The sequence below is a fragment of the Dendrobium catenatum genome, unplaced genomic scaffold, assembly GCF_001605985.2.
Source record: "Dendrobium catenatum unplaced genomic scaffold, ASM160598v2 fragScaff_scaffold_525, whole genome shotgun sequence".
Taxonomy (NCBI): domain Eukaryota; kingdom Viridiplantae; phylum Streptophyta; class Magnoliopsida; order Asparagales; family Orchidaceae; genus Dendrobium; species Dendrobium catenatum.
Genome location: NW_021318987.1, coordinates 168,131 through 180,400, shown reverse-complemented (window position 1 = coordinate 180,400; position 12,270 = coordinate 168,131).

Genomic DNA, 12,270 nt, shown 5'->3' with positions numbered 1-12,270 from the left:
TATAAGAAGTCTTGGATAGGAAGGAATTAAGAATCAAATTGTTAATTAAATTTCTAGATTTTCAAATGAAGAGCATGTATCTAATGAGCTTGAAATTATTCAGTTTTTTTTCTTGAAGAACAATTATTTTCCGTACATCTAAATAGTTTGCCAAGGTATGATGATATTATTAATTTTATTTATAGTGGTATACTTCTATTTGATTTTTCTTCTATTTAGAAAGGGAAGTTCTTGCATGATAAAAAATTTATTTTGGGATGAACTATATTTTTTTAAGGCTTGCAATGATCAAATTATTAAAAAAAGTGTCCTCGAGGAAGAAGTAGAACCAATAATTAGGCAATGTTTTGACTCTCATTATGGAGAGTTTTGAAGAACTTAGAACTTCTTTTAAGATCCTCCAATCTAGATATTACTGACCTACACTATTTAAGGATGTTAATAATTATGCTAAAAAATGTGATAAATGCCAAAGAATAGATATTACTTCTAGAAGAAATGAAATTCTATTAATATATATTTTGGAGATTGGATTATTTTGTATTTGAATATTTGATTTCATGTAACCATTTGTTCAATCACGTAGATGCTAGTATATACCTATTAGTATTAACTATGTATCTAAATGGATTGACGGACTAGCAACCACTAGAATTGATTCTCAAGTTATGCTTAAATTTTCTTAAAAAAAAAATTTCTCGGTTTGGCATGCCTAGAGTATTAATCAATGATGGGGGAAGTCATTCTTATGATAAGATAGTAGAAAAGACATTAATAAAATATGGTACTCATCATAAGGTTGCATTAACTTATCATCTCCAATCTAGTGGCCAAGCTAAAATAAGTAATAGGGAGATAAATAAATTTAGAAAAAAAATATTATTTATAATATGAAAGATTGGGATATTAAATGAGATGCCGATACAAGAGCCTCGATCCCGCATTTCGGGAGCAAATCCGGATGCCGATAAAGTCCCTCTCTCAGAAGAGAAAAACATCTATTTTGACCGGATCTGGAGATCCCGCTTCTTCGCCCCCTTGGGATCGTAGGATTCACCGACGTGCCCTCCGTTTCCGTTTCGGCGGAGAAAGGCTCCAACAGAACCCGAAGCTCGAAGGAATCTTCAGTAAACGAGGACGAGCTTGATGGGCGGGCCGGAATAGGGAATGACTTCCTGACCTGATACGTGCAAAATAAGAAAATAAGAAAGAGCAGCATTCAAACCAAGACAAAAGCAAGAAACTAAATGGACGCGTAGAAAATAGAAAAAGAAAGATATGAAAAACAAAAGAGAAATAGAAAGAAGAAAAGAAGTCTTGCAAAAAGCAAGAGATCGATCCTCAAAAATGTGCTAGAAAGACTGCGGTGAGAGAGAAACTACCGCGAAGGAGAATATTTCGCAAGAATGCAGTTCTTTGATTTTATCCGTGTAAAAAGGAATGAAGGAAAGAGTCGACGCATTGTTTCGCGATTTCCTGCTTCCAATTTCACCAGGTCCATTGCCCAGGGGCCATAAATTGCAACATCCTTTCCAGCGGCACGACAGGACCCAGACCCCAGACGGGGCTTCCGCGACACCCCCTTGCTACTAGATGCGCAACTGCACATCGCCCTAGTGACACAGACTAAATCCCCATTTTCAAAGCCTGGCTCGCGAGGCGTACCTTGGACGACTTTAGTAATGGGGGAATGGCAACCGATGATTGGGCCCCGCAGTGAAAGTAGCCTTTCTCTTTATATACGATAGCACAAATGATAGAAGTAGAAGGAGATAATGCGATCCTTCTTCTTCAATTCATCTGCAGAGGGCATTCGATACATCCACCGCCACTTCTTCTTAGACCGTTCGTGTCCCATACCAATCGGTAACTTCACTCCAAAAACGTGGTCTATGGTAGGGTATCAATATGGAATTCACTTAGGCTTCGTAGGAAAGAAAGCTTGGCGTGAGAGGGTCCCCTAGTTGATAACCCTAGATTTTCGCCTAAACCCACGTTTTGACCTAAGATTTCTCCTTTCTCTGCGCCAAGATGAAAGTAAAGGCAACCTCTACCGTCTTCTTCGTCTAGCCTTTCTTTCATTTAGTCTTTTTCATTTACTGTACTAAAAAAAACGATTACGAAAAAGAGGTGCGGAGCAAAAGAATTCGTTATCTACTTCTATTTCTATGCCCCTTTTTCAGTTGTTTTCTTTTCATTCCTATGAAAACAAAAGATTCCCGCCCAAGCCATAAATAGGGTGGATCATGAAGGTGAGGAAGTTCGCTATGCCAACCGCTTACCTTAGACTATTACTTTGACTCTGCAAGGCCACGGAAAAAAGAATGAAACTGGCTAGAATAGGAAAGGTTTGGCTTATTTATTCGATGGAAGCTCTGATAGCTTTGTTACCATTTTCCCTTACTCCTCGTCTCGTCTGAAAATGGAAAGGATGGGGCAACTAGAAATCTCTTTTTTTTTCTCATTTTTTTCTCTTTTTTATAGTCTTTCTATATTTAGATTCTATTCTATTTTAGTGATTTTCTTCTTTTTCTTGAAATTTCTATTGATTGATATTGAATTCGTGAGATGGTTTTTTCTTTCCTATGAATTGTGCTTTTCAAAATCGAAAAGCACAATTACGATAGACAAGGAAGAATCTTAATATTTCATTATACTTTAGACTAAGGTGTTGGGTCTCAAAATCGTTAGAAAAAAATTATGAATTTTATACCCCGACTGAGAAGGAAACTATTGAGTTCTGACTCTTCTGGATAAACAAGAGCTAGGTTTCTAGTACGGAAAAGTTTCTTATGAAAACTGAACTTACGAAGATACTAATTCAGTATTATTGAGATTTTCTTGATATTGAACATTTCCAGATGAATGGAAATGCATCTTTCTTCATTGTTTCCTAAACTCTATTTCATATCGACAATTCCACATGAATTTCCTCTTATTATTTAAGGTAAGCCGCCATCGCCATGGTGAAATTGGTAGACACGCTGCTCTTAGGAAGCAGTGCTAGAGCATCTCGGTTCGAGTCCGAGTGGCGGCATAAAGAATTATTCATATTAATAATATAGACACAATAGATCTAATAGAATCTAAAAGAGAATATTTTAAATATTCTCTTTTAGATTCTATTTAATCCCCTCCCCGATTTCAATTATTTAAAAGGGACTCTTCTTTATGATATTTGCAACCTTAGAACATATATTAACTCATATTTCCTTTTCGATCATCTCAATTGTGATTCTGATTCATTTGATGAACTTATTAGTCTACGAAATCGAAGGATTACATAATTCGTCAGAAAAAGGGATGATAGCTACTTTTTTCTCTATAACAGGGTTTTTAGTTATTCGTTGGATTTCTTCGGGACATTTTCCCTTAAGTAATTTATACGAATCATTAATCTTCCTTTCATGGAGTTTATCCATTATTCATATGATTCCGTATCTTGGGAATCATAAAAATGATTTAAGCGCAATAACTGCACCAAGTGCCATTTTTACCCAAGGTTTCGCCACGTCAGGTCTTTCAACTGAAATGCATCAACCCGCAATATTAGTACCTGCTCTACAATCTCAGTGGTTAATGATGCATGTCAGTATGATGCTATTGAGCTATGCAGCTCTTTTATGCGGATCATTATTATCAGTTGCTCTTATAGTGATTACATTTCAAAAAAGACTTCTTTCTTCTCATTTCAAAATTTTTACAAATATCAATTAATTCAGCGTTTGGATTATTGGAGTTATCGTGTCATTAGTTTAGGGTTTACCTTTTTAACCATAGGCATTCTTTCTGGAGCAGTATGGGCTAATGAAGCATGGGGTTCTTATTGGAATTGGGACCCTAAGGAAACTTGGGCATTTATTACTTGGACCATATTTGCAATTTATTTACATACTAGAACAAATCCAAAATTGCAAGATCAAGGGACAAATTCGGCATTTGTAGCTTCTATAGGATTTCTCCTAATTTGGATATGCTATTTTGGGATCAATATTTTAGGAATTGGGTTCCATAGTTATGGTTCATTCCAATGAATCTATAATTGAATAAAAGAAAATACATGAAGAATACATAAAAAAATTTGAGTTTGGAATATTGAATAGTTTGTATCCATAGAAAATCTGAAGGTAGAAAGATACAGATCAAAACAAATAGTTCTCGTGGTCCAGAATAAAAAAAATTTGAGTTTGGAATATTGAATAGTTTGTATCCATAGAAAATCTGACGTAACATAGATAATAAAGAAATAGGAGTTAATATCATTCCAATTGCCATTACAAAAGTAATTAACATTTTTGGCATGAAAAGATGATGCATTATGGTCCTATAAAACTACTTTTAAGACTCTTATAATAATGTCTCCCTATAAGTTAGTCTTAAAAAAAGCTTTTCATCTTCTTGTAGAATTAGAGCATAAGGCCTTTTATGTTGTTAAAGAATTTAATTTCAATCTTAAGATAATAGAAGAAAAGGATTAATATAGTTAAATGAATGAAAGAAATGAAGCTTATGAAAATGCAAAGATTTATAAAGATAAAATTAAAAAAATTAAATGATTTTAAGCTTCTAAAGAAAGAATTTATCTCTAGATAGTATGTTTTTCTTATTAATTCTTAACGTAAATTATTTTCTAGATAACTAAAATCTAGGTGGTCAGGACCATTCACTATTATGAAAGTATTTTCTTATGGAGCTATTGAAATTCAAGATAGGAAAAGTTTGTATGTTTTTAAATTTAATGGCCATAGACTGAAACCTTGTTTAGGTGGACACGTTAAGTATCTAAGAAATATAATGGAGTTGGATCATCCTCAAATAGCATAAATTGTGTAGTCTAGATGAACACTATAAACTTAACAGTGAAGAGAGTCATCCCATTTATGTTTGAAGTTCTTTTTTGTAATTTAAATCTTATCTACTATTTAGTTATTTTCTTAATTGTGGTAAAAATTATTTTGTTGTTTCATTTTATTTTTTATTATGATTGTTTACTGTTAGTTTGTAATGTATTCTATTATTTATGTTTGATTAAATATTTAAATTTTTATTCATTTTCCTCTATAGATACTTGCACTTTAATTAATTACATAGCCAATTTAAAATAATAATTAAAAATATATATAATTTTAGGATAATAATAAAATCCTAAATGATAGTTTGAATGAAAATTGCATAATAATTTATAATTTGAAAACTTAATAATTGACTAACTTATATCACTTAAGCTATTGACTTATTTTTTAATGTAGAAACTGTAAAATAATACATTGATCAATGAATTGAAAAATGAATAATTATGTTTAAAGAATAGATGTTAGTAGCTTAAATTTTGAGGATCATAATAAACTTGAAAATAGAACTAGTAATCTTATTAAATCCTTACATTAAATCAATTAAGATTACAAGAGGTTGAAAGAAAAAATTGATATTCAAAATAATTAAGTATATACTTCACAAGTATTAAAGGAAAGAAAAATGTGAAAAACTCAAAAGAAAAAATTTGAAAAAGGAAAAGATGAGTACATTCAAAAGTTGGTATCAATTATACTTTAAATTTAATTGCATCCTAACATTTAAATAAAAAAGCATAAATTAAATGAACTAGTATATGTGAAGGTGCACAAATGAATTTTTTATTCAACTATGAGCTAATTAATCCCTAGGCACATTATTCATTTCTTTATTCAAAATTCAATTTTATACTTATAAACATAGTGGATAAATTCAAAATGAGCAATAACAAAGGTGACTGATTGGGATAAATTTTATGATTTTTAAATTAGGGTTATAACTTTATTTATTCCAAATTACTTCAAATGTTTGATGTATTATCTTACATTTTAAAATTTTTAAATTATCAGTTTTTACTTCTACTATTAAGTGAATAATGGGTGAAATGTACTATTGTTTGAGTACAAGCAAGAGTTTAAGGTGGGGAGAATTTATTACGCGTAAATTATGTACTATTTGTTACTTTTAAATTTAGTGAAAAAGTATTAATTTAGTTTATTTGTATTGAAATTATTCAAAAAATTCTAAGAATTATAAGTGTTGAGCATCTTCATAATGCCAACATATATTATGTCGTAGCACCAAGAGCAACTACATTGAGGTGCCTATTTTAGATATTGTAGTACCTACTATCTCAATCATTTAGCATCATGGTGATGCAAAGGTTAATGTGGCAGTGCCTCATAATACCACTTCGCCTGAAATTCAGCACCGCAGCATTGGAGCCTCTAGAAAAAATTTACGTCAGAGCACCATGTCTTTTAATGCCTCAACATTGGATACCCAATTCAAGCACCAAAGCTCTAAATTTTTGAGAAACATGGTGGAGCTGTTGCCAAAGTTAAGAAGCAATGCAGACTCAAAAAAATATGTGATATTATAGTTAGTAATCGTAATATGCTAACCAGCATCATAGTGGAGCCAACATTACAGTATTGAGGTGCTAGTTCATTTCTCACCACTGTGGTGCTACCGTATCAAGCTCTACGACACCTGAACCCATCTCTATACTCTTATAAATAATTTTTTTGGTGATATTATTTAGTGATTCTATCACTTGAGTGAATTACTATAATTTTAAGTGTGTTTCTTTAGTGCCACCTTAGAGTAATGTCTAAGAGAGGCTGGAGAAGTGCAAGAAACTTTCCTGATGGAGATCTTAGCCTATTTGTGTAAGCAACTTTGTGGTTGGTGAAAGGTGTGAGGAGAAGATCATTTGATCCTTTCAAGTGATAATTTTGTTTTTACTTCTTTTGTATTTTTTCATTCAATAAATGAAATGAAGATGAGTTTGCTTGTTATGTTTTCCATGTTTGGTTAATTCACTAGTTTTGGGCTAATGATGTCAAAAATTTATCATGTAGTAATATAAACTCTTATGCTTTAATGAATGTATTCATATTTTTAATATCTACATTTTTTCATTTAATACATACAATGGCCATGTATGTAAATAAAATTTAGTGCAGAATTCTAGTGAGAGAATACGAATTTCAAAAAATCATTTGGCGGTGGAGAAGCTGCAACCAATGGCGGCAGATGATTGCCGGCTATATGCCGGTGGTTATCCTAGTGGAGTTTGACGTTCTGCTGCTGAGGTGAAAAAATGATTCCTGAATAACAATTCTCCTCCTGTGTTCGAAGATTCAAAATCAAGAATCATCTCCATGTCTGGAAATAATGGAGCAAGGATTTCTTCTTATGCTAAACCATTGGTGATTAATGAAGAAGGACGGGTTGAAGCAAAACCTTTACTGGATGTTGGCAAAGGTAAAGGAATCATAATCTTAGAAGATCAAAAGTTGCCCAATTTTAAGAAGGTTTTCACGACTGTGTTGACAGATACAAAGGAAGATGGGTTGAAAAATGCTAGATTTTAGGAGAATTCAGATAAAGACATGATCAGTAAAAAAGATGTTGTGAATGAAAAGTCTGCAGGGGAGGCTGATTTGAACAGGGTTCGAATGTGTGATTCAACTGTAAGAGGCCCTGTTAGTTTGGATGTTACTGAAGCTAGTTCTTCTGAAGAGCCAACTGGGAACAACTTAATGAATGCTTGGCAAAAGAAATCCCATAAAAGAATTTCTGATTCAGACTGGAACTTTGGGAATTGTATTTCTGAAGATGGCATAACAATTCAACTAGATAAAGAAAAGGTGTCAGAGAATACCAAAGCATTGTAGAAGGCTTTAGTGATTAAAGTATTTGGAGAGAATGTTTCAAATTTCATGGTGAATACTGAACTTAAAAGGCAGTGGTCTCAAATTGGCAAATTCAATTTAACTTGGCTTGGAATTGGCTGGTGCTTGTGTTTATTTGAAAATGAGGAAGCTATGGAATCAATTCTTGCTAATGGGCCCTGGTATGTGAAGGTGAACATTATTGGTGTTGAAAAATGGCGCCAATCATTTTCTCCCAATTCGTTGAAAGGTTTGACAGCACCAATTTGGGTAAGAATGCCAAACTTACCTCTACATTGTTGGGATCCTATAAATGTTTGTAGGATTGCCTCAAAGGTTGGTAAACCTTATTTACTAGATGAAAACATGTTTCAATGGGGGAGACGTGAATTTGCAAGAATTTCTGTGCACATAAAAATTGAAAAATCTCTACCACTTGGAGTTTGGGTAGAGGGAAGATCCGGAAAATTTTATCAAAAAATTGAATATGAAAAGGTTCCTAATATTTGTTTTGGTTGTGGTAAGATTGGTCATGACCAAATCAATTGCCATGAGAAGGTTGCTGTGATGACATCAAAAAGTTTAGATGTGAACGACTGCTATATCAAGGATCCCTATGTTATTCCAAGTAAACAAAAAATGGTTGAAGCTGGTACAGTTGAAGGTAGTGGCTATGGACCTTGGATCCATGTCAGATATGGAAGGAAAAATTTAAATGGGATCTGTTTTCATGGAAAGAAGAATAATGTAAATAGAAATTCAAGAAAGAACATTATCAATCAGGTGACAAATAAAGTATTCAGGAAGAGGATTATTGATAGTACATAAAATGCTGATGTAGAAAGGGAAGCTGAACCTGTTGACAAGTTGGTTTCTAAATAGGACAATGAAATCTCTGGAAATTATAGGGCCTGCAGAATTTAATGAAGTCATTTTAGAAGCAAATAAATTTTCTATTCTTAGTAATCTGGTGGAGGAGGAGGTTATGCAGACAGTTGTAAATGACAAGGTTAGAACAGAGAATATTGAAAGAAAAGGTGAGACAGAGGTTGTTAAACCTTTTCCAGTTTCAAAGGAGAATAGAATAGGCTATTCTCCTAATGCCTGTGATGGAAATGAGAAAGAAGAATTCAGTGAAGGTGGTTCATCCAACATCAAGATTAAGCTAGCCAAGGAGCTTAGAAGTCTTGGTCCTATTAAACTGTTGCTGAGAGGAAGGAAATTGGAAAACGACTTGAAGGAAAAAAAAAGGGAAGTTCTTCCCTTTTTGCATCATAAATTACTTCAATTATGTTTTGGAATTGTATAGGAGCTAGAAAAAAAGAGGCTTCTCTATATTTGAAGGAGATGGTGAAAGAAAACAATGTGTTTTTTGTGGGGCTTTTAGATACAAAAGTCTCAAACTTTAGCAAACCTGAAATTGACAGCCTTATTGGCAATGAATGGGAATTTGTTCAAGTTCCTGTTGTTGGTTTATTTGGAGGGATTTTGATATTATGGAAGTTCAAGCTAGCTTCCTTTAATTGCTTATTTGCTTCAAATCAAGCTATTATAGGAGATATTGAAATCATGAAGATGGGGAAGTGGAGAATAGCCACGGTTTATGGTGGTAGAGAAGTGGCTCACAGAAGGATTCTGTGGGATAATCTAGAGGAGTTTTGCTCTAACAGTAATCCCCTAATAGTTGGGGGGGATTTTAATTGTATTTTGGCTAAGGAAGATAAGAGAGGAGGAAGACCATTTCGGTTTTCTCAAGGATCTTGAGAAATGAGCTCATTCTTAGCAAGATGTGACCTTCATGAAGTAAATATTGTTTGACCAAGATTCACTTGGTGCAATAAAAAAAATGGGAATGCTAGAATCTAGGAGAGGTTGGATAGATGCTATGTTAATCCATTTGCTATGAAGATCAATCAGATGTTGGTGAGGCATTTGACAAATGTTGTATCAGACCATTGCCTGATCATATTGAATTTCTTGGATGTTAATTTTGCAGATGACAAAATCATAAGGTTTGAGGAAGTTTGGGCTTCGTACCCAGCCTCAGTTGGAGTGGTTAAAGCAGCTTGGGCCAAGGAGACAAGTGGAGATTATGCTCAAGTGTTGAATTATAAATTTTGAAGAACTATGAAGGCTTTGTTTTACTGGAGTAGAGCTAAATTTAAACAGTTTGATCGGCAAAGAGTATTCCTGAAGTCAAAAATTCTAGAACTATAGACTAAAGACGTGGAGGTTGGATTGCTGACAGAGGAGGAAGTCTTCATCCTTCGATCACATGTTGGAGATTTGAATACAGTTCTGGTTCGGATGAACACTTGGTGGAAGCAAAGAGCGAAAATAAGGTGGATGAAGGAGATTGACACTAACTCTAGCTTCTTTCACTCGTATGCATCAACAAGGAAGAACTCAAACTATATTTATAAAATTAAGAATGAAGATGGGATAGTTACTGAGGATCAAAATCTAAATTCTAAAGTTTTTTTAAAGTTTTTTAATAGGAGATGGAATAAAAGAGAAGGATATCTGGATGGCTGGCCCTGTCCCAATAAAATGATTGATGAGGAGGATAAAGAATGTTTAATCAGAGAGCTTTCTATGGAAGAACTGGAGAAGGTTGTATTACAAACAAATGACATCATAGCATCTGGAAATGGAGTCACATACTCCTTCATGAAATCATATTGGAATATAATCAAGAATGATTGTTGGTGTGCGGTTAACCAATTCTTTAAATTGGGAAGAATGAATGTTGAATCAAAAGAGACACTTCTGGTTCTCATTCCAAAGGTGGTGGTACTTTCAATACCGAGCAATCATAGACCTATCATCTTGTGTAGGTCTACTTACAAGGTGATAGCAAGAATTTTATTGAATAGAATGAAGATGATGATTCAAAAAGTGGTATCGGTGGAGCAAGCTGCTTTTATGAACGAAAGATTAATGGGGGATCATATTCTAGTGGCATAGGAGGCTTTTCAGAAATTCAAAAGTTCAAAATCTTCAAAAGGTTTGGTTACATTTAAAGTTGATTTAGAACAAGCATATGATAGCATGAGTTAGAATACCCTTAAAGGTGTTTTAAAATACTTTGGGTTTCCGGAGAAATTCTCTAGATGGATCATGGAATGTGTGGAATTTCCTATATTTTCTTTGCTCATTAATGGTATTATTTATAGCTAGATTCATGCAGAAAGTGGATTTCAACAAGGGTGCCCTCTCTCACCCTATCTATTTATTTTATGTGCTCAACCGTTTACAAACCGGTTCAATCAAAACAAGGCTACAACGGGTATCTAGATTGGAAGGAATTTTCCAAAGATATCTCATCTTTTATATGCAGATGACATCATTATCTTCTCACATGCTAATGTTAAAGAAGTTAGAGAAGTCAAAGAGACAATTATAGATTTCTGTAGCTGGATAGGGCAGAAAATCAATGCTAAAAAATATGTTATGTTGTTTGGTAGACATGTTAAAAGAAGGAAGAGAAAAGCTGTTGAAAGAATAACGGGCTTTAAAGTGGTTAAAGAATTCATGTATCTGGGAGTAAAATTGGTAGACATGTTAAAAGAAGGAAGAGAAAAGCTGTTGAAAGAATAATAGGCTTTAAAGTGGTTAAAGAATTCATGTATCTGGGAGTAAAATTGGCATTAACAAGGTTAAAAGCTACAGATTTTTATTTCATTTTGGAGAAAGCTATGAAGCTCACGATGGTGTGGGGTAGCAAACAACTTTATCTGACTGATAAAATGTTGCTGATAAGAACAACTCTGCTCTCTATCTCAAACTTTTATTGCACTTATTCCTTAGTTCCTAAGAGCATTCTAAAGGATATTGAAAACTTTTGTCATCTGTTTATATGGAATAAACAGATGGGGAGTTGGTTTTGCATTATGTTAACTGGAAAAAATTGTGCAAACCAAAGGAACTAGGTGGTAGAGGTATTCGATTATGTGTGGATAGTGTGGATGCTTTAAGAGCAAAGTTAGCATGGAGAGTTTTCCAGGAGAAGGAGTCATTGCTGTTTCAAATGTTAAACCAAAAATATGGAAAGTGGCGGGAGGATTCATTGACTGGTGGTGTATCATCATCAACATGTAAAATTTTATCCAGTGGAAAAAAGGCTTTAAAATCTGTAGTCAAATGGGAAGTTACAAATGGTTGTTCTATCAGCATCATGGATGATAGAAAACTGAGCTTATGGCCAACATATGTTTCAGTCCAAGATGTAGAGGAGGAAACAGTGGATTGTTTAATTTCAAATTGTAAATGGAATGAAATGAAGCTTAAACAGTTATTTGGGGAGGAGCTTAGAAAGATCATTATGAAGATAGAAATTCATATGGATCGAGACAATTATTACCTAGAGCTAATCCACAAGAATTCGGGTTGTACAATATCTTCACTGATTTACAGAAATTCATTGTTGCAAGAGCAGGAATGTCTGTTCTGGAGATGCTTGAAAAAATCCAAGTTGAGATCACGTGTTGAAGTCTTTTGGTGGAGGCTATTGAATAATGCATTACCTACTTATGACTTCTTGTATCATATAAGACTCTAGGAGGACTTCAGCTGTCCA